The sequence below is a fragment of the Alligator mississippiensis genome, chromosome 3 (assembly GCF_030867095.1).
Source record: "Alligator mississippiensis isolate rAllMis1 chromosome 3, rAllMis1, whole genome shotgun sequence".
NCBI classification, from domain to species: domain Eukaryota; kingdom Metazoa; phylum Chordata; order Crocodylia; family Alligatoridae; genus Alligator; species Alligator mississippiensis.
Window position 1 is genome coordinate 233,186,204 of NC_081826.1, and position 23,661 is coordinate 233,209,864.

Here is a 23,661-nt window from a genome sequence, read left to right on the forward strand (position 1 = left end):
TGAAACAAACCCACCTTTAAAAATCTCATTAATCTCAGGATCAAAATGTCACATGATCTCCAACCTAACTTTTCTTACTCACCTTCTTGCTTCCTCAGAAATACTCTAGTAAATACCAGAATATAACATCATGTGGAGCCAAGGTAAAGAGGTGAGGGCACAGGATGAAAACTGGTCATGCATTGGGATGACATGTGAGATTGGCAGGGATGTGGGAACAGAAAAAATGGGAGGGTTTCTGGGAGCTGAGAGGAAGAAAGGGGGGGTTGGAAGAAGCTGTTTTTACTCTCTCATTCATGTCCTCATGTTCAGATGGAGGCAGTCATCTTCCCAGAAAGTGTCCTATTCAGAAGAACATGTTTCCATCCATCCACTAGTGAAATACAACTTTCTAAACAGATATTCCCTCATTTGTTATCACCTGTGTAGTGTGTATGATATGTCCTTATCCTGTTTCTTAAAACTCCTATATATTTTATAAAACTTCTCAGAAACCTTCCTGTTATTGCTATGCAAATCATAAAATCTCTTTACCAAGTTTTACAATTTTTGTGGCCTTTGTTTCTTTTCTTTTTTTTCTTTGCATTGCCTTTAGAGAACTCCTTATGGTAATTGGTACCGTGTGCTTACTGCCCATATACTAGCTAGCAGACAGATGTATCTCATTTTTGTTACACAATAAGAGTTTTAGTACCAGGCTCTGAGAGATGCACGATACTCTCAAAGCCAACTTTAGCCACTGGTTATTAATGGTTCCATGTGCCATGTAGATGGCTTTTGATACCTTGCAGAAAAAGCCCTCTCTTATCTTACAGTGCTCTAGAATGAAACAACAAAACTGTCTAATGTGCTGCTGAACTTCAGTAGATACTGGGTGCATCTACACATGAAATTAGTGCACCTGAATAAACTCCAGCACAGTTCTTGGAGTGTATTGCTCCCAGGCACAGCATTTACACATACTTACAGGATTGCATCATGTTGAGCTGGGGCAGTGTAGGCTCTGTTGGCAGGGAGCATACGGTGTCAGCCTGCCTGCTTGGAGCTGCTCCGGCCTGGGTCAATGTGGTGTGGAGGGGCTGGCTGGGGCACAAGAGTGTTACAGTGCAGGGCTAGCTAGCAGGCAGTACTTACACTATAGCAGCTTCATGCCCCAGCCAACCCTAGTCACCATCTACATGTGTACTGTGGTGGAGTAAATAACTGTGCTGTAGGATAATACTTGTGTCGGGCAGTACTATCTTACGGTGGAGTCAGTTAGAGTATTCCAGCCTAATAGCGCCATACATGTAGATGGTGACGCTTTACTGCGGAGCAAATTAGTCAACTCTGCAGTAAAGCATCTTGTGTAGATGCCCCCACTGGCTGTGTCCAGATGAGCAGGGGCATGAACTTGCAGCATCACAAATAGTAGCAGCACAAATGTGCTTTGTACTACATCACGCACCCCTGCGTCTGCACTTCGTTGAGGGACAAATTGTCCCACTTTAGGCAAACTGCCCACGCCTAGCTCCTCCCTGTTCCTATCCAGGCTCCATGTCCTGCAGGAAGGGCTGGATGGGGCACAGGGTGGCTTAACTTGGAGCTAGATGGCAGATAGCTTCCACACTGTGGCACTCTGTGCCCCAGTCAGCTGGGGAGTGGCACATGGAGACAGGGGAGCTGGCAGCTCAGGGGTGCCTGCTCCCCCATCTCCACACACTGCAGAGCCTCAGTGAGGGGGGTCCCATGTCTCCACATGCCTCAGTGCAGGGGGCTTCAGAGCAGGGCCCCTGCACTGAGGCATGCAGAGCAGGGGAGCAGGCAGCCTGGGACTGCCTACTTGCTTGTCTGCATGCTGCAGAGCCCCCATGCTGAGGCACACCACATCCCAGCCAGCCGCAGCGGCTGGCTGGGGCATAATATGCCTCAAGATAGGGGAGTATGCTACTCTGCATTAGTCTGGGTGCATGTCCATCTTTAGGTTTGTCCGGGCATGTGCTACTTTCACGTGCTTTGACCTGCTTTTCTTATTGGGGCTTGTTTTTGCTACCAGGAAATCCCAGTAGCAAATTTTGCCACTGCGCATGGTTTAACATGCACACATGTGGTTTGTGGCACACAAACTGTGCATGCCTGCATATGTAGACATGGCCACTGTTTTTTTATAATATAGCTCAAGATGTTTTCTGCTGGAATACCTTTTCTTCTACTAAATTTTTCCTCCTCCTTGCACTGCGGTATTGCTTTGTGTTGTAAAGTATTACTATTGCAAAGTGCTATGTGATATGTAGCTATAACTGTTCTGCCTTTGTTTTACTGGGGTCTGCATGCTCATAGTATCATCTGCCATTTTATAAGAAAGAACTCATGCAGTATGTTACTGAAAGGATATTCACTGTACTCTTTCAAAGAGTGGATTCTTCCCTGCTGCCTAGGTTTACCTGATGCAAAATCACAATCAGAGAGATGAATAACTGAAGCTGCTTTTTTGTAGAGGGAGAAAAACCACAATACAAAGTGTGCAATTGCATACCATAAATATAAATTAAAGGAACAAACCACCTTTGCAGATAACAAAATTACCTCCTTTGGGGTCAATGAAAGCCATAAGGATGTTAAATTTATTTGATGTCCCCATTAATTTGGTACATGGCTCTTAACAATTAAATGCCAGCCTTTCAAAAGATTCAGTTTAACATATGCGGCAATTCTAATGTAATTGCCATTGATCACTAAGATACATTGTCTTTGAATGATTAACAAGTTAACATTGGCCTTACTACCCATAGCCTTTACTATTTGTGGATAGTATACAACTATACTCTGGAGGGGAAAAATATCAAAGGTAATTTCTTTACTGATATAGAGATGTAGGCACCAACATATATAGTTCTATACTCAATATTCCTATGCAGATTCAACTTTGCAATTAATTAAGAACAACAAGCATATTTAAATTTATTTCATGATTTTGTAGCCAAAACCTTTACAGAAAAAAAAAGAACACCTTGTTAAGATCAGTTTAGCCTTTAAAATGCTCAAATAGCAGTCTCTGAATAGAATGATTCAGTTTCCTTGATCTGGATTAGCATCTTATCTGACTTCTAGCCACTCACTGCCCATTATAGAGAAGGGAGTACAAATCTGAAACTTAATGCAATAATTGAAGTATGACGTCAAGAAGGTGCAAAAATGAAGCAGATCAAGTGGACACTGTTAAACTGTCCTACAAAGTCTATTGGCTGGCTTCAAAATGTGTGTGTGTCTGGTCATGCAAGTGACTACTAAATATCATATTCAGCTAGAGTGTGAAAGTGATTCAGAATGCATTAGATCAACCATGTTGTATGTTAGTCATTTAAAATTCAATATGTCAAAGTACAGAAACCTTGTGGCTTTTTTAAAAGAGTGATGCTGGAGTAAATTTGCATTCTATTATTTCCATATTATGTCCCCTAGGCTTCGGTAATGACTACAAAAAGCAATTCCAGATGAGTTATGCTTGTGAAAACTTGCATACACTGCCACAGATTGCAGCAGCAGCAGCCTTATACCTGTCCAACTAAACTACTGTGACATGTACCAAGTACTTCAACATGCTATTAAATTGTATATGTCTTTAACACATGTCAAAAAATGAACGCTATCAGGCTGAAACACTGAACTTTGTTTTCATAAAGACCTGATACGGAAAACATCACCAAGATCCCATTAAGCTCTACTATCATATGAAGAGTTGCACTTAATCTTATCCACTGAAAGAGCAGATGAATGCAGCTTTTGAGGTGCACTGTGTGCTGTTGCTGCCCCCTTAAGACAAATAAACATAAATAATAGTAAGTATGCTGCAGTTCTCTGACTGCATTTTTCTCACAGATCTTTCCCAATGAACTATTACAGGATCATCATAATAAGGGGCTTGCTTAGTGGAAGCTACTGCAACAATAAATCCAGGACTTTTCATGTAGTCTATTACAACAGCAATGAAAAAATAAGGTTTAGTTTAAGGACTTTAGAGAATATGAGAACTAGAATCTTTTAGTCAATTCACATTAGAACCTTTGAGATAAAGCTTGAACCATGAAAAGGGTATAGTTAACATTACTAACATTTTTTAAAGGACATTTATTAACCGTGGGGAAAAGAAGTCCACTTTTTCTTGATACACTATATAACGACATACTGCATGGCAGCCCAGGCCGGTGAGGTGATTATCAAAATATTATACAAGGATGAGTTATTATCAGATTCCATTCCTTTTCTTTGTCAAGCAAGCTGATCAATGTGTTGTCATTTGGTCGTCTCCTTAAATTTTGACTAGCACTCTGAAATTACACTGTTAACATGTGTTACCGGTGTCCTTTGAAACAGAATTGCATAGTGTTAACATGTTGACCTGTCCTGATGTTCCATGTTTTTGTTTGGCTGTACCACTTTGATTTAAGTTTGTCTGGATGCGATGGAAAAGGGGAAGAGTGGACACACTAAGCATGGAGGGTTAGCATTCTGCTAACCCTCCATGAACATAATATCAACAGACCCCATGGACACAGTGGAGTTCACATAACTATAATGACTGAATATTCACAAGTTGTAAGATCTGCTGCAATGGTTCAGTTCTGGTAATCTGTAAAACACAGTAAGCACCACTAGAGGGCTTGAAAACTATTTAAAGAGCTATTACCTTGTTTGTTTGTTTTTTAACAGGTCCCCTGCTTTGCCATGTTTCATCATGCTTAGACTGTGAAAAGTGGAATAGGGTTCTATCAGCCGTGCTAATGCCTGCCTCATAGGGGATTCCCCTATTTTCGTCACCATTTTCATCAGTATGATCAGTATAAAAGGAACAGAGCAAGGAAAGGAATCTGTGTTTTAATGCTGAAGCTGTCCAAATACTAGTATACAATACTATATACATACATAGAATATGAGAGTGTATGGCTTTTATGGAAGAAACAAGGATTTAAAATGATACAACACAAATTTACTCATATGACACAGATAAACTACCTATCTTGGTGATAAAATATTTTTCTCTACCTAGCGTTTTTCTTTTTCACTGTTCAGACAATAGAAATGCTCTTAAGTTTATTGTTCATTTCCTAGATGTGAACAAATAAAACAAAAATGTTTTGGTGACTGGTCAAAACTAAATATAGTCATCGCCTGGTTCACTTTGCACAAAATAAATAGTGCACAAATTATACTAACATAATTATTTAAGTTATGCCTCCAGGGAATGGGTACAATAGCACTAAACATAATAAATGATTTCTGTATCTCCTGTGAATATTGATGTGCATATTCTATTGTAATATCTTTAATTTCAGTACATTTACTAGGATATAGTTCTTTCATACACTTAAACCTGAGGCTTCAATGGGACTCTTTACATGGTTAGGCACGTGCACTTCTCTGTGGCCATGTCTGCTGATATTATGTTTGCTGGGGAAAGACCAAATGGCAAAATGCCAACCCTCTACATTTAGCATATTCATTCTTCCCCTTTCCCATTGCAAAAGCAGTAGCACATGAGTGATATACTATAACTGAAATTGTAAAATATGATCAGAAGACTAAGGATTATTCTTTAAGAATGATGAACATAATTTTGAATAAAAATAAATCCCACAATATGGTCATGGCTAACTCAAAAGGGAGGAGGAGGGAAAGCAAAAATAACATATAAACTATTTGTTATGAATTATTTACTGAAGTCAAGCACTTACCTGAATTAAACCAGAGGACTCCAGGTCAGAAGGTGAAATGTTGAATGGCAGTAACTGAAAATTATTCATACTGGACACTCTTAATTTCCCAAGACTAAAGAAACCCTGTCTATAGTACAGCATTTCAAGCTGAAGCAAATACTAGTGAGCTATGTACTGCTTTTTGTCAGAGACTATGTCATATTCTCATATGTTCTTAACATCTTTTCTTCCTCTTCCCCCTAAAAAACAATGAATAACACTTTTTGAGGTAAAAGCCGGGGGGGGGGGGGGTTCGTTTCTTTTCCTCTCATTAGTATTTCAATCTGCCCCACCTGTCATCTCCACGCCCCCCCACCCCCTCCGCCCCATACAGCTAGTGTTGTTTTATTGTCAGAGCTATTTTTTTTCCATGTATGTGCATCTAATGTGTGCTCTTCTGCATATGTGGTCTGAATAGCTTTGTTTATCACCATGAAAAATTCTACTTTCTCTGAGTTTACCTTTTGAACTAGGCATATTTTTACTCTTTTGCTTGATGCTTTACAATCTCACATCTGACAGCTCCATCTACAACCTTTTCTAATATAATGTCTGTTGTGTGAGTAGTTTCCTTTGTATTCCAAGCATTAATTCAACACAAAATCTGTCATTTGAAGTCTCTTTTAAAAAAAAAAAAAAAGCACAAACATCTCATATTTTGCCATTTGAATTCTGTTGAAAATTACTTAGATTCATGTTATATCCTCTTATGAAATTTCAGTCTTTCAACTATTATAAGTATATTTTGATCTAAGTCCCTTTGCCCAAGCCACAGATTTCTTTATAGCAATGAATTCTAATTCCTTAGGCTGTGATTTAGCAGAGCACTTAAGCATGTGCTGAACTTTAAGTATATGAGTTGTGCTATTGACTTCAGTTAAAAATTAGGCATGATCAAGTGCTTAGCTGAGCCAGGACCTTGATAATTCTTTGTGCCACATACTTAGTAAGTTTGCACCCTAAGTAGTTACTGGCACTGCATCATAATATCAACATTTAATACTTAGCTTGGACCTGAAAAAGTGCCAGGCAGTGGAGACACTAGCCTTTTTAAGGTTTCTGCTGTGCCTTGGATATGATTCTGATTCTTCTCTCTCCAGTGAGAATCAGGAGTAATCCCACTGAATCAAATGAAGCTACCATAGCACATGATCTGAGCCTTGAAGAGGCCAAGAAGGGATAAGTAAACTCAGAATCAAGTGTACCATCTTCAGGAAATGACTATATTTTTTGCATCTTATTTCATGTAATTTGCTTCAAAGAGTTGCCCCAATCATTCCACACACACTCCCAATCTTGCCCTTCAGTGTAATCTTCTATTTTCTCTTATCCTGTCATATTTGGTGTTCTTCCCTATTTTGTTACACAATGGAAAAACTCAAACAGGCTATATTCTTTGGCTGTTTCTTAACCAGGAAAAATAAATCAGTCAATTACTGGCGTTTGAACTCTCACAAACTATGCAAAACTATTTTATCCAGCTCACTTACTTCACTTAAAGCAATGCAAGTAACCATCTTAGCAACAGCATTTTCCTTCTATATTTTGGAAACCATTTTTAATTTGAATCAAATTATGCCACCTTTCCTGTTTTTTATGGTTTAACGTTTTCATTTTGCATTTACGTTAGCTATGTAAAAGAACAGAGATGCAGAAAAAAAATTCTTTGAAGGGTTATAGATGTCAAAATAGCCACTACATTTTCACAAATTTATTGTGGTTGTGTATGCACTTCAGCATTTCTAGAAGACCAAAATACAGAGGTACAGATTGCTTTGGGTGTTCAACATATAGAAGGTGTTTACAATCTGACATTAATGGGGCATTCCGCATTGTTCATGCAATTAATTCTAGGAACAATTTAGGTAACTTAGACATCAAAGTACATGATTAACCTGGCAAATCATATACTCAGATGTCAAAATAAGTTAATTTGCACATCAGTTATTTACACCTATAAAATCACAGGTGAAAAAAATGAGATCATTCTCTTTGTGTTGTTATTTTTAACAATTCTTTTTAGCATTTGCTTCTGATCAGTTTTATTTACAAGTTTGCCTGTGAAAGCTGTTGGTCAGTGTGTTTTGCACCTGCTCCCCTTTGATCTAGATACCCAGAGGATGTGAATCTGTTATAAAGCAAGTTACATAGCTTCATCCTTTAGCTCAGATTGTGGCAGCTTTACCAGTTTCAGCTCAGGAGGTCCTTGGTTCATGCACTAGCATCAGCCAAATGGCAGCTGTCACATATGAAGTTGCTGAGTGGAAAAATTTGGAAATAAATGTTATTTGTTTGATGGGGGTTAGTCAAAACAGTTTCCACTTAAATGAAAATGCAGCACAGGCTTTACCTCCATAGATGAAGGGGTTTATTTTAGTCCCCTACATACATAGTATGTACATAGGGTACTGTAGGAACCTATTTTGAGTATGTGCTCTGGTGCATGGCGGGTGGGAACCCCTGGTGAATTTATGCTGGCACCTTCTGCCTGACTAAAAATTATTTTAAAATGCTTTAGGAAGACATACCAACAGCACAGGTTTCAGCCCTTAGTTTGTGTAAGCTATTTTTTTTTTCAAAGTATGGCACTTCTTTAACTACTTTAAGTTGCTGGGTTAACTACCAGACCTCCTCATAACATAACTAAGCAACTTCTTAATGTAACCCGTTTGTTTTAGTTGTTATAAAATATTTGACCTTGCTTAATTAACTTATTTTCCTCAGTTCTCAGCTAAAATAAAATGATTATTTCACACCCGCTTTTTAGGTAATAAAGGAAAATAGAACAGAGTAAAAAAATCTTTGCTCTTGCTTTGCTTATATTGTTATTCTCATAAATTGTTTCAAGGACTGTATTTGAGCATTGATAAGGAGTCTTTATTCCATCCAGACTAGGTAAAATGAATATAAAGCCAGCCAATTGAATATGCCTTCAGTTAAGGAAGTGTGGCCAAGTATACTATGTCCCATTTTTGTGATATGGAAAATTCCAACAGTCAGAATGGCAGCATCTGGCATTATTTGATTGTGAATCACATGATATTGTATGCTTTTTCTCCAAGCTCTCCCCATTTCATCTAAATCTGAATGATATAGCTAATATAGCCCCAGCCCCCTAGCATATTAGTAAAACTTCTAGTTTACCTGGAAAAAAAAGAGTGGTTATGTGTGACGATGCACCATACAATCAGCATTGTACATTTTCAAAATCCTAGATATGCCTCTGGATACAGGTGGTATATGGATTTTTAGTCACTCAAAAATAATAACTAGAGCTGTTCCAAAGGTAAACTATTTCCTGTCTTCTTTTTCCAGAATTTATTACCAGTTCTCAAAATGTAATTTCTTTTTTTTTTTAATCAATCAAAAATACCGAAGAAAATAATAAAAAACGTAAAATCCTGAAAATATTGTAAAACACTTCTTAGCTTTTATCTTAAACAACATAAAAAGCAGGAAAAAAATCACTTAACCATAGCAACAAAATTTTCACTATTTTTACCAGAAGTGAAAATGTTTAAGTAATGTATAATGTTTTGTAATACATTAGAAGCAGCAGTGTGAAAGGACTGGAGAGTAAATCGAATCTTATATTTTATTTATACTTAAATAATAGGATATAAACTTTTCTAAATACTTTTGTTGTAACTACCTTTACTGAGACCCATATATTTTAGTCCCAAAATAACTCTGCGCATTTTAATCTGCATTTTCAATATATATTAATTATATAAAAAAAAGATGGGAGATTTAATAAAAAGGAGAATTGCAGTAAGGGTTAGGTTTTTCTAAATTTAATTTTATTTAATACACCAGAGTGATGCTAAATGAAGCTTTTTCAAAACTGTATTTACACTTGGAATAATGAGGCAATCAAAGACTGGCTGAAAGACAATGTTTTCAGATGATCTATCTGATGTGATTGTTTACTTTGCCCGTGTTTTCTGTTTGTTTTTGAGTTAAATTCCTCTTGTATCTTTCTGCTCTTGTAAATGGTGACAAAGCAAGATTCAAAAAGATTTTAAATCAACCCTGATCTTTGTTTTTATGTTTATTCAGATATACAGTTGTATTGTCCTATAATGCCAGGAGTTTCTTATCTGAAACAGACAGATTTTCTTATTTAAAGTTTCTGCCTTACCCCTTCTTTTGTCTTTGTGCTCAAATCCATTTTATTTCTTAAGTCAGAAGTGTGCAGGATAACTCTCTCTCTGAAAAACAAATTGGAATAATATAACCACAATGAAACCTGGCTCTTTTTAGCACCTTTCTGATTCCTATTTTCATAAATTCTTCAAATTTAACCTATAACCTTAATAAGAATCATCTTCTCTTTTTACGCTTAATGATAAGCCATACAAGGTAATTTGCACAATACTTGAAGTACGAAGCTAGATGTGATTATATCAGTGTGAGTTCTTGATGGCATTAATTTACTGCTGTGACACTGTAAGAAAGCCTAAAGTTTCGCTTCCTGAAACTGTTGCCCTTTGCTTCCTATAATTAATCCAGTCCATAAGAAAGTATACTCAAGGTTCTTGAAATCAGGCTGGTTTTGTTTTGTGTCTTGGGTACCATAATAATTAATGGATTTTTTTTTGTCCTTTTTACTAGATCTTGCTTATCTGCTGAGGTATTGCAGTGTTGACAGATCAACAGCATACCCTTCTATTCTGTTGTTCTATATATGTTTAAAATACATCAGATTTATCCGATCCTTCAAAAACTCTCAGCTGAACATAAGGCTTATCATTCTTGTTTTTATTATTATTTTACTTGAATGAATAAAAATGTATGACATGGTTCTTTGGGTAAATCTGGTATCTTTTATTAGACCAACTCAAACAGTTGGAAAATTTCTTCTTTTCAAACTTTTGGGTACAAATATCCTCCACCAGGCTAAGGAAGCATCTGCAGTTTGTCTGTGTCCTTCCTGGATGGAATGAGTAACAAAGAAGTCAGAGTCTAGTATGAATGCAAGAAAGCCACTCAGTGAAGAGGTAAATCGAGGTGTTAGTGGGTGAGAGACAGGCTGGGAAGGAGGGGGAGAGGGGAATGAGTGTAGCTGGTAAAATGTGGAGAGGTACCTGGGGAGTCAGATGTTAGGCAGGTTATAATGTGTCATAAATGCAATGTCTGTATTTAGTCCATGATTTTTTGTATCCAGTAGGTTGATGAAGTAAAGTTGGTAGGCTCGTCTTTTTGTCAATTCCTTTTGGGGATTAAAACTAAGAGATTGGAGAAAGAGTGGTTTTCTTGTGAGAAATGTGCTCCCACAGGTAATCAGGTGTTCTTGTCTTTGATAGTTTTCCAGCGTACATTCATTCTGGTGTGCAGTTGTTGTTTGGTCTCTTCTACATATTTCCCATCAGGGCATTTGGTGCATTGGCTGCAGTGTATTATGTTTCTGGAGGGGCAGATGTAAGATCCAGGAATGCTGATAATTCTGTTGTGGGGTGTAGCAATTGTGGGGTGGTAGAGATATGTTAGGGGGTTTAACATTTTTTGTCATGGCATAGTCTAAATCCATTTGGTGTGTTTTGGGCCATAGGAAGCTTGTTTCTGGTTAGTGAGGTTGTTTGAAAGCTAGGGTGCTTGTTTTGAAAGCTAGGATGGGTGCTTCTGGGAAGATTTCATTAAGAATTGGGTCTTCTTCTAGTATGGGTTACAATTGTTTGAGTATTTTCTGTATAGGTTCCAGGAAGGGATGCTATATCATAACCAGTGGTGTGAGATTCATGGGGGTTTTCCTACTGTACTGCAGCAATTTTTCTACTATGAAGTATCTCGCTGGAGGAGCATCCTTGTTGAGTGAAAGCCTTTTTTAAATTTTTGAGGTGACGATCACGGGTATTCTCCTCAGTTCAAATTCAGTGCTATTTGAGGGCTCGCCTGCATATCATTAAATGGGTGAGGCATTATTTACCCAAAGAGGAAGATATACAAGTTCCTAAGCATTCTCTAAACACAAGATCTACACAGATCACATAACCTAAACATAGAAAAATTACCTACACTATTCTATTGTAAGATTTTCAGGATCAACCCTTATCTAAATAGAAGCCTATTCACAGAAGTTTAGAGCTGGAAGGGACCTTGTGAGATCATGTTGCAATGCTCCTTGTGAATTATTGATACAAAGTGAAAGAACAAAAATAAGTACGCAAGTGTTAATCATAAAAAGGAAAAGGAGAAAGGAGAGAAAATAAATCAATTAGCATTCATTTTTCTCCCACAGTTGCTTCAACCGTTCTACCTTCGCAGAAGACCTGGATGGATTCTCCACTTTGTTTATGTTACATGGCTTACTGATTTGTTATTCATTTCAGAATAGAGGCTAATTGATATTGATCTCCATGCCTTGTTTATTATCTTTGTCTAGGGAAGAAGTTATTCTAGGGGTGGCACATCTAAAATGAATTGTGGTCCTGAAAGCAAAATCAATATGCTAAGGAAAGGTTGAAAAACTAGCTAAGTCTTGTAGCTTATTGTTCTTAAGAAAGATGAACTTAGTAGACACATTGAGATCCCAGAATGGAAAGTATATATAGATAGCCACCACTCCTTTTTGCAATATGCTCTTCCTTATCAGACTCCCTCAACTCTCTGCCCTACAGAAAAAGATATATAGGCTAGATTGACAAATCATACTCTGCAATAGTTGAAGAGGGGGAATCAACTAACCAAGCATATTATTAAGGCAGCAATACTAAAAGAAAAGGTCATGCATGTTACCTCAAAAGTCTTAGTTATACCACAAATTTTGCATACCCTTTCTTGCAGATTCATATAGTCCTCCTAATTAGTTGAAGAAGAATTTTTAGAGGAAATTCATCTTCGCATTCCAAAGTGCTGGAATTAAGTGAGCAATTTTAGATCATGTGTGGTTTGAATATGAGTTTGCTAAAAGGCACACGTATCCCTAATTCAATAGATTAAATGTGCTTCTAATTATAATGAAAATCTTTAAAAATCAAAACATTGATTAACTACTTCAAGAATAGTATTCTCTAATCATGACTATATATACAAAGTGCATGCCATGTGCATTTGTACAAATTAAAGCTAGAAGAGTTTGACAATTCCAGTAAGTGGTAGTGTCTATTTAATACAAATGTAATTATAAGCCTGAGCTATGGTGACTGAACATAGAGGTGCTAAGACTGGGGAGTAAGGACAAAGTAATGGTGTATACCACTTTAATGCGAGTGTGTATATGAGAGATTCATGTAGGGAAAGACACTCGATTTTGTGGATAGGCAAATTTTGAAAGTAGGTTGTTCTCACTCTAGAGTAGATCAGTGTAATCAAAGCAAAGCCCTCTTTGGAGAACAGTGAATATAATGGAAAAGAAAGTGATATATTTACTGAGCAGTAACAGGATATTTTCTAATAACACTCAATTTGAAGTATTACCAAGTCTTTCTTAAGGAGTAATGGAAATGCTACGTCAGTATGAATAAGAAAAGATGATTTCTCCAGCAATAAAATGAATGATAGAATACTTTATTACTGTTGCCAGTAAATTTATAGTGACAAGTATACACACATATTTCATTGCATGGCCTAGAACATTGTATTGTCTTGTCAAAAGAAGGACCGTTTTAATGTAAGATGAACTGTTCTTTACTAGCTGGTACAATCATCATAGATCATAGAGCTGAGTAATGAAACTGATTTAAAGAAAACAGCTACAACATGCCTTTAACAATGGCCTGACGAGAACAACTTAGTCCTTGGTCAGAGGTTTTAGCATTTTCAAGAAAGACGACTGCTGAAGTTGATTCATTTTATAAGAACATCTTCAATGCATTTGTCTTTAAAGTCTGAGCGTACCTCAAAGTAGGGAAGCTGCTTCAGCAACAAGAGTGAAAAAATAATTCTGTCATCCTCTATTAAGAAAAATAATGGTCTTCACGGATACATTTTAATCACTCATTTTACTTGAATCATGTAAAGTTTGTTATTGATAGAAATAACTCCTTGGTCTGTCTGTTGATTTCAATAGGGCTGAGTCAGTGCAGTTAACATTAGTATAATGAAAGGATATGTAGAAATTGAACTGTTTTCACATCTGTCACCCAGAAAAAAGCATGATCTGGAATCAGCCCTGTGGAGGGTGAGCCATACTTTAGAAACTGCTTGTTTTGTCACTTAACTGGGGACAGCACCAGGGTAACTGAGAATAGAAATTGTCTTGAATTTGTTATTGTAGAACTAAGAGCAGAATTTGACCTGCATAGTACAGCATTTCTTTGAGAGATCACCAGCTGTCCAAAGGAGTGAGGAGTTAGTAGGAAGTAGTGGATAAAACAAGAAAACTTAAACAATTTATCATTTCCCAGAAGGGCTCTTCTTTTGGTTCAATGATTGCCCTGAAAAAAAATTAGAGGAGAGATTCTACTAAACAGACTGAACAATGTGAACATATTCAGTGAACATGTTGTTTCTTTGGCTTGATGATTCTTGCTTAGAAATTGCAAGCATGGAGTAGGTTTTAATTTATTTGATAAAGCTCTTAGCTGCTTCCGTACTTGCCTTAGAATAAAAAAGAATGGAGGTATGAATACAACTGAAAATACTGATATGGTAATAGCAATCCTTTCTTGCACATTTTGATTGTCAGAACCTAATGAGAAACAAAATATATCCATAATCCTTAAAGGTTCCAAATCACATTAAGCCTGATGCAAATTAGCTTAAAATAGGATTGGATATTTAATGGTATCCATTATGATAATGAGAAAAGACATAAAACAAAGTGAAAACAGGCAGTTATTCTGTTACAGTTAACAAGTAGGACATACTAATTATTAAATTAATGCAAGCTCACTGATGTTAAATAAGGGGACTCATTTTTTGCAATTATTTTTGTTGTCTCTTAAATATTTATGCACACTGGGAGTTTTTCATTTTTTATTCAAAATAATAATCTCTTCATTTGTAAAAATTAAAGAAATAATTGACTTGTTCTTAGTGCCCCTACTGAAAGCTAGAGTAGTTCTTTGAATGAAACAGAAGCGGCTGGCTTGTTATGGGCAATCTGTTAACTTTATCAGGTGTTCTGTACTACAATGAACCCCTTACTTTTGTAGCCCATAAAGCCTATGAAACAGACTGGCAAATTAAACACTCATACATTTGAACCCTTTTAATCCTCCCAGGGTTCACAGAATGACTTACCATTTTAAAGTACCTATCAATAACTAACGTTACTATAGATTTATAGCATAAGAAGTTACTGCAGAAGGTAGGCATGAAGGAAAAGTAGAGACTTAGTATAGAGTTTATGCTGATAGAATGTATGTATTTGACATATATGCATTTCTTTAAATTAATTGCTACTATTACACCAAAAATAGTTTTGCTTGTTGAACTGTTGTGTGGAAAAAAGCTAAAAATGAATGTCTATTGAATAGGCAACTTTTGTAGCTATAGGTATAGAATAGAGGTAGTGACAATGGTATAGAAGTTTTGATACTATTTTTCACATTCCATCATTACAAACAATATGACTTAATAATGTCTGCTATCAGAAAAAGAATAAAATAAGAAATATATGTGCTTCTGTAGCTTTCCAAGGATACTTTCATGTGTTGCAAATGGAGTACCTGACCTATTGCCAGTGATTTGTCACAGGTGGTAGGGCCTTCACATAAGCAAGAAAACAGGGTATGCATGAGTAGTTTGTTTGTGCAAATCAGTGATTTTTCAAACTGTATTCCATGGAACCCTGGACTTCTGTGCTTGGTCATAAGGGTACAACGAAGGGATTGGGAGTAATAGTGGAGCAGGCCAGGAGGCAATGCACTGCCATTGCTAGGATGGGTCACCTGGATCTATGTTAGCTCACATGGGTTGTGGAATCAGGGGTAAGGATTCTGCAGTAGAAAAAGCGATATGGAAGGGTTCCATGACTTTAGGAATTTTGAAAACCACTGGTGTAAATTATGTAAATAGTATGTGTAAGGGTCCTTTTACAGGCTTTGTTAACTGGTCATATAGAACAGGTCTGTACAGACAGTTGGACTAGAATACCTTTGAGGTCTATTCCAACTCTGTGATTCTTTGAATTATTGTACTTCTCTAGTTTTAGAAAGTCTTTTGAAAAGTGAAGACTACTGACTGTTCATACTTTCTGACTCGTCAAGTTAAATCAATTACTTGTAAACTATAATAAAGTATTAAAATGTTTTTCATAGTAAAAGATGTGCACTGATTCAGGTGAAGCATAAAAATACAAGGGCTATATTACATATTGATTTACATGCTAGGCCATACAATTGGTGTTAAAATGCATTTGGACAGAGACAGAGTCCAGGGCATAGGAGAATTTTGGCTTGGGGTTGTTAGTACAAAATAGTACACACTATCTAGCCAGGGGTGGCGGAAGGTATGATTGTGGGTGATGGGGCAGTAATATGCCTGTGCTCTGCCTCTGTCCCTCACTCCTAAGCCCTTGCCCCTCAGCACTGCTGGTGCCCCTCACTCCATACCCGCAGCCTCGAGCCACCCAGCCCTGCTGCCCATGCAGCTCCAGTGCACATACACACCATATACACAAACTTACTTGCCAGGCCCCATGCAGAGCAGGGCACGTGACCCCTGACAGCCAATCACCTTGCCTACTGCTCCCAGTCACAGGCATCCAAGCTGATCATGCCTGGGAAAAGCAGGAGGCAGAGCAAAAACCCGGGCATCAGGTTGCATTTGTCCTCATGTCCAGGCAGGTTTTTAGAGGGCCAAAAAAGAGGACATTTCCAGGAAAACCCGGATGGATGGTAACCCAAAATTAATTGTATTGCCATACTCCATCTGCAGCAGTCTCTCATGGTCAAGGATGATTATCTTATCCGCCAGTCCAAAGATGGCTAACAAGGCCAATTCAGGACAATCAGATTCTGTTGCACATGGGCATATGTTTCTGTGAGAGGTGGGTGGCTCTGTGTTCTTGATTCAGTCTATGATATGCCATTTCTGTTGCTCTTGCCTTTCTGTCTCCTGTTGTCATTGTAATGTTTCAAAGTACTGAGATCTTTGCAGCAGACTCTTCTCTATTTGGGGAAGTCCTGAGTGATAATCTCCTGTGAGTTGATGTTGATGTTGCAATTTTTTAAGTTGGCCTTGAGGATGTACTCGAAGTACATTCTATGCCCTCCTCTTAAGCATATGCCTTGACTGAGCTGGGAGACTAAAATTGGATTCAGGAGTCTGGAGACATCCGCAAGCTGTGGCCAGTTCAGAGAAGTTGATGTCAGATGATCATTGCCTTGATGATCATAGAGTTTGCTTACAAGAGGAAACTAATGTTGGTTTGTCTGTCTTCCCGCTTGATTCAAAGGATCCTTCACAGGCAGTATTCATGGTACTTCCCCAGCAGCTTGAGATGTCTCCTGTACATTGTCCATGTCTTAGCTCCTTACAGTACAGTAGGGATCAAGATTTGTTGATAAACTATGAGCTTGGTTTCTGATCTAATGTTGCAATCTTTGAACACCCATTCCCTCAGGTGTCTGAAACTGCACTTGCACATTTGAGGCAATGTTGGAATTCATCAATGTCAGCCTTATGCGAGAGATGGCTTCTGAAGTATGGAAAATACTCAACATTCTCTAGAGTCTCACCATAAATCTGAATTACGGAAGCTGAACACTGCTCATTAAGAGCTTATTGATGGAAAGCCTTGGTCTACTGAATGTTAAGCATTAGTTCCATTTTCTTATATGCCTCAGTAAAGATATCACTGATTACCTGAAGGTCTGCTTTTGAGTGAGCACATGCTACATCAGTGCACTGGAGCTCGATGATTGAGGTCAGGGTGGTCTTGGTTTTGGCTTGGAGTTTACTCAGATGAAACAGCTCACCATCCAGTTAATAGTTTAGCTCCACTCTGGAAGCTTGTTGGTGATCAGATGTAGCATTGCAGTAAGGAATATTGAGAAGTGTGTTGGAGTGATGCAGCCTTGCATAACTCCCATCTTAACTTCAAAGGAATCTGTGACAGATCCATTACTGAGAACCACTGCTCACATACTGTTATGGAAAAGGCAAAAAAATGATGAGAAATTCTGGTGGGCAACTGTACCTCAGAAGGATCCTTCATAGCACTTCTCGGTTGACAGAGTCAAAGGCTTTTGTGAGGTCAAAGAAGGTCATATGGAAAGGTTTATGTTGTTCCCAACATTTTTCCTGCAGCTGACAGGCAGTGAAGATCATGTCAGTTGTGCCTCTTGATGCTCTAAACTCACACTGAGATTCTGGGAGCAGTACTTCAGCAAGTGGAAGGAGACAGTTTAGGAGGGTCCTAGCAATGATCTTTCCTGTAGTGGACATCAAGGCAATCCCTCTGTAGTTTCCACAGTTGGGCTTGTCCTCTTTCTTGAAGATTGTCAGCATCCCTGAAGTCATCTGAGATTCGTTCATCATTCCAGATACTTAAGATGAGTATGTGAAGCTGTGATATAAGCTACACTCCATGCTGCTTGAAAATTTTGGTGGAGATTCCATCAGCCCCAGGTGCCTTGTCATTCTCCATCTGTTTGATGGCTTTCTTCACCTCATCAAGGGTTTGAGGGATTCTGAGAGTATTCCTGACTGGGTGGTACAGGATGGAGTTGGGAGCACTCTTGTCAACAACAGCATCTCAATTGAAATGGTCTTCAAAATGCTCTTTCCAAAAGGTGTTGATGGTGCCCTTTTCCTTGGTCAGTTCTCCTCGATCCTTAGGTTTCAAGGGGGTTGGTCCCAGAGTGCTCGGACCATAGATGGCTTTGGTGGTGCTGGAAAAATGACTTGCATCATGGACATCAGCGAGTTGATGAATCTCCTTTGCCTTGTCTTCCCATCATCTGTTCTTGATATCGTGGGTCCTCCTTTGGACCTCTGCCCTGGCTTGTTGGTGACTCAATTTCTTTTGCTTGGAATTGATGTCATTCTGCCAAGCACAAAAGCCTTATGCTTGAAGTCAATCAGTTCTTCTATCTCTTGGTCATTCTTACCAAACCGGCCTTGATGTGTCCTGGTAGGGAATCTAAGTGTCTCTTCCCAGGTGCTGATGACAATGGACTTAAAGTCACCCCAAGTGCTATGGACACTCTCCTATTGTTGTTGATTGGAATCCACCAATTTTATGTTGAGGCACTGGAGAAAGAAGTTCCCAAGGGGGACTTGGACAAGGACCCAATCACTTGTTTAGGTCCTTGAATCCTTTGATGTTGATCTTCCATCAAAATTGCTTCTCTTGCAGATGTTGTTTAGGATCCAGTTTGAATGACATAACTGAATGGATGAGTTGGTAATTGCTCCAGCAATTGTCAGCTCCTAAGATAGCTTGGGTGGTGCAGACATCTTTGCGATGGGCAATGAGTTAGTTAATCCAGTGCCAATGCTTGGATTGCTGGTGTTTTAATGATGTTTTATGGTTCGGGTTTTTTGGGGTTTTTTGGGCACTACGGGCTGTTGGTGATGATGTGTCCATGTTCCATACATTTGGTCAAGAGGAGGATGTCACTGGAGTTGATCTTCCCCACTCTTTCCTTGTCGATGGTTCTATTCCAGAGATTCAAGCCCCTTCCAACTCTGGCATTGAAGTGGCCAAGAAAAATGAGTCTGTCTCCTGCTGGAATGCTAGAAAGGACTTGGCCAAGGTTGGCGTAGCATTCCTTCTTGGTTTTGTCAGAAGCGTCAAGAGTCAGGGCATACACGCTAATGACAGTAGTGTATCGACTCCCTGCCAGTTTAAGATGGAAAGTCATGAGGTACTCATTAATTCCAACAGGGTACTCATTGAGTCAGTTTATGAGTTCATTTTTGATGACAAAACCACTCCATAAAGGTGGCATTCTCCTTCCTGTTTACCCTTCCAGAAGATGGTAAAGCCAGCTCCCCTTGTTCTTTGAGCTGCCCATCTCCCACTTGCTGGATCTCTCTCAGTACAGTGATGTCAATGTTGTTCTTGATCCAAGATTGTGGTGCCATGCTCTAGGTGTTTATTATTAGGATCGTCCATGAGGGCCCTGATGTTCCAGGTCCCAGAACTGAATGTGTGTCTTAATTGATTTTTGACTGCAGTAAAGGTGATGCCACTGGATGTGGTTATCCAATCAGGATAAAGATAGTCAGACTATGTTTAGGGCACCTTCTCTAGCCCCTTCCCCCTGTTGGGTGAGCAGAGAGGATCCTGGAAAGGGCTGCTGAGTTGCAGTTACAATTGCAAAAATCACACTCCTGATTACCTCTTCCAAGTGCTAGACAATCTTCTTTTAACTGCCACCATCATGCTGGTTCATGAATAGGAGCTTATAGACCTCACAATCCTGATCCTACCATCACTAGTTGGTCACCAAAGGACTTGAAGAATGTGCTGGAAAAAACATTTCCATGGAAGATGCCTGTGCATGATTTTTTTTTTCATGGAAAAACCGCTGCACACCAGCTTCCACGTGGTTCTTGACAAAATGGGACCTTGATACAATGGAAAAGAGGACAAGACAATTGGAGATTTTTTTTCCATTGCAGCCTTCATCTGCCATTGCAGCCATTGAGATTCTAGTATGTTCTTCTGCCTGCTCCTCCATTGAGGATGTACAGACCCATAGCTGGGTCTGGGCAGGCTTATTATAATGGCGACCTGTACTCGCCATGTCACACACCATCAAAGGATATACATGGCTTTTTAGGAGTGAAGACATTGCCATCTGCTGTCCCTGCCACATAATGTTGATGTTGCTGCCAATTGTCTGCAACTGCTTATTCATCAAAGTTACCCCTGCTTATTTTACAGCTAACCTTCCTTGAAGGTAATCCTACTATCTGCCACCTGTGGACATGCTGGGTAGCAGTACAACTCTGCCATCAAATTACCATAATACATAATACTACCAACTTGTGCTTGGCACTGTACAAGCATAGAACAAAAAATGATCTCTGCCCCAAAGAGCTTACAGTTCAACTATGAGATAAAAAAAATGGATAGACACAGGTAGATGAAGGATCTCAGGAAGTCAGGGAGACACTATTAATCTGCATGATGGCAGCAGCCTCAGCATGCAAGCAACCTGCTGATTATGAAGTTTAAGGAAAAAAATACAGTGGCTTTTGCACCTTTTGTTTTGGCAAGGCTTCCCAACTAGGAGGAGCAGCAGAAGAGAACTGCAACTGCACAGACTTTGTCCTGGGAAAAATCCAACCTCTGTTTTTAATTTTAGGGTGAGATTACACATTACAATTAAATCATGTTAAGAGTAGGTAAAACTTGAATGGTCATACATTAAGGCTCATTAAGTAGTCCCGCCATCACCCCTATCCACCTGGATCATTGCCCTGCTTTCCTGATCAGCCTGACAGTGATGGAGGTACTGGTAGGGGACAGAGGGTGTCCCTTCCTTGCTTGCTCCTGGGGTCCCTACAGACCACACTACCCCAGGCAGGGGGTAAGGGGGTAGCAGGGGAAAAGGACCTGTCAGGCACCTGCAGGGGCCAGTGGGAGCTGGATCTAGGTGTGCAGGGGCACTATGGGATGCAGAAAACCCATAAACAGGCAGAAGGGAATCCTGCCCCCCCCCCTTGCTGCTGCTACCACTACTCTTGGACAGATTGGGGTATGGGGAAGAGTTCTGAGGGTGGGAAGATGATCCAGGGGTGGAAGAGCTAATTTCAGGGTGGAGGGGAACCTGGGAGTTGATGGGGGAGGGGGTAGTGGGGCAACATGGAAGACAGAGGGAGTGATCTAAGTGGCACAGATGGGCCTTACAGATGGGCCTCACAGATGGATCCTGGCCTATACTTTGGCTAGAGAGCTGGAAAGCATGAAGCAGGCTTGCAGCCCCTATAGCTCACCAGCCCCCTAGCAGCAGATCTGAGCTGTGGACATTAGAGAGGATATTAACCCCAAACATGTGATTGATCATTAGCACTGGTTAACCTCAACATGGATGACATTTCTTAGAATTAGGACCTGCTACATTTAACATGTAATTTTACCCTGTAAAGACAGTCAAAAAGCCCCAGGCTGAACTATTCAGTCTTTGGAGATTAGTCTAAAATGCACAAATTTAAATTGAAACAGAAGTGAACAGACATTTACCTTTGATTTAGGAAATGCAGCCACATGCCTATAGCAGCTTAAGCCAGAAGTTGGGGGTGCTAGAGCAAGGCTTTCTAGCTGTGTGTTCATTTCCTCTTCTTGCTGCCCCCAAAGTCTCTAGGATTTGCAGTCCAGAATTATAGCAGTCAGACTCTATGGGGTTGCATCATCCCTTCCTCTTCCTGTTTTCAGGTGCCTCTGGGATTTGTAGTCCACAGTTGCAGCCAGCAGTAAGTTTGAGCAGGGGAAGGTGTTTTTAGCCCCCCTCCCTGGCCACAGACCCAAACAGGGGATTGCCTGGTTAAGGCAGTACCTCCCCCTCTGTAGACTGGGCTGCATCCCCAGCTGGGCTCCCCCACCTCCCCTTGTTAGCCAGGCCTTACTACTCCAGCTAGGGAGCAGAGGGTGGGACCAGCCCTGCTCTCTGTAGCAGACAGCCCAGCCCAGCCTGCTGAGGAATAGTGATTTAACTTGAGCCAGGAAGGGGTCTGGGACAGAAGTTTCATAAACTGGTTTGACCCAAATCAGATAAATCTGATACTACTTTCAACCAGGTTTATCTTAAGCCATTTTGAAACTGGTTTATGTGCACTGATCTTCTGTTCTGTTACAGGTTTAAACTAGTTTCTGATCACTTAAACTGGTTTATGTGTAACTTTTATCCCTAGCCTAGGTGAATAAGGGCTTTGGATACTACTCTTTATCTTAACTATGAACTTGGAATTTCATTTTTTATTCTTGTTGGCTACTTAGTAATGAAACAACTTAGAATTGGGACTCTCTTAGTTATAAATATTTAGTTCCATGTTTATCTGCTCAGAAATTCTTTAAGCCTCTCCTGGTATTTTCAGACATGAAACGAAGTTTTGGTTAGTTCATAAAATTTACAAGAGTTGTGTGCTTCTCATCAATTTCTCCATGCAGTGGAACTATTTCTCCATATAAAATATTAATCAGCTCAACCTTTAGGCTTAAAGAAGATATTGATTCCGCAATTACCTCTGTTCCCTCAGTAAACATTCTGGAGTTCTCAAACATTCACTCACCAACACACTGTTTCCACTAAGGGAGGATGGCATGCAATTATCACATATAAAGTGAGAACTTTTGGGCAGATCATCACAAGTGCAAACAGGAATGGATATTTGCTTTAATAATTCACGTTGATATGATTTTTAAGATTTCAGAGCTGCTGTGGCCAAGCTTGTAAATTATAGCAACCTACATCTCCATAGCATTCACATACCCAAATTCTTATTGCAAATACAGGAGGAATTACTGAACGGCATGGAAAGGGAGATGAGCTGCAGGTGAAAGAAAGCGTTTTTAGAAACTTATTACCTGGGTATCTAAGGTTCAGTAAGACCGATAGAACCAGAAGGCTTCATGGTGCTTTAATGAATACAGACAAATAGAGATAATGCCTAAGATACTTTCAAAGTATTTCTACTTTTCAACCATCATCACTTCATTCTTGTTTGCCTTCAGTTTCAAGCAGCTGTTCTTTATCCAACAGCTGATTTCCATTATGGATTGTAACATTTTAGTTTTGATGGTGATTTCATCAGTTAGTAATAATTTAGTAAGTTAAGCATTATAAACATGCTTTTGGCAGTGAAATCCACAGCATTTTAAATAGCTCCCAGCTCTTTTACCAATTGTTGACCAGAGCAACCCAAGTCACCAGCACCTCCCAGGTGCCAGACAAGCTGCTTGAGGTCCAGGATAGCTACCGTAAATTAGAGTAAACCTCAAATTATGGGACTGTAAGTATAGGTTAAGAACCTTCACAGTACTTCTCTCACTTTTCTTCAGCTACTTTTCTCAACCACAACTGAATATACA

General features: G+C 39.2%; 1 long non-coding RNA gene across 1 annotated transcript; it reads right to left on the minus strand.

Moving 5' to 3' along the window:
• Positions 1 to 7,528: 7,528 nt before the first annotated feature.
• Positions 7,529 to 22,031, minus strand: LOC132249144 (uncharacterized). The gene is made up of 3 exons (XR_009460550.1): positions 21,817 to 22,031; positions 9,874 to 9,943; positions 7,529 to 7,989 (listed from the first exon to the last, which is right to left on the minus strand). It is a non-coding gene; the product is annotated as an uncharacterized LOC132249144 (long non-coding RNA).
• Between the last annotated feature and the right edge of the window lie 1,630 nt (positions 22,032 to 23,661).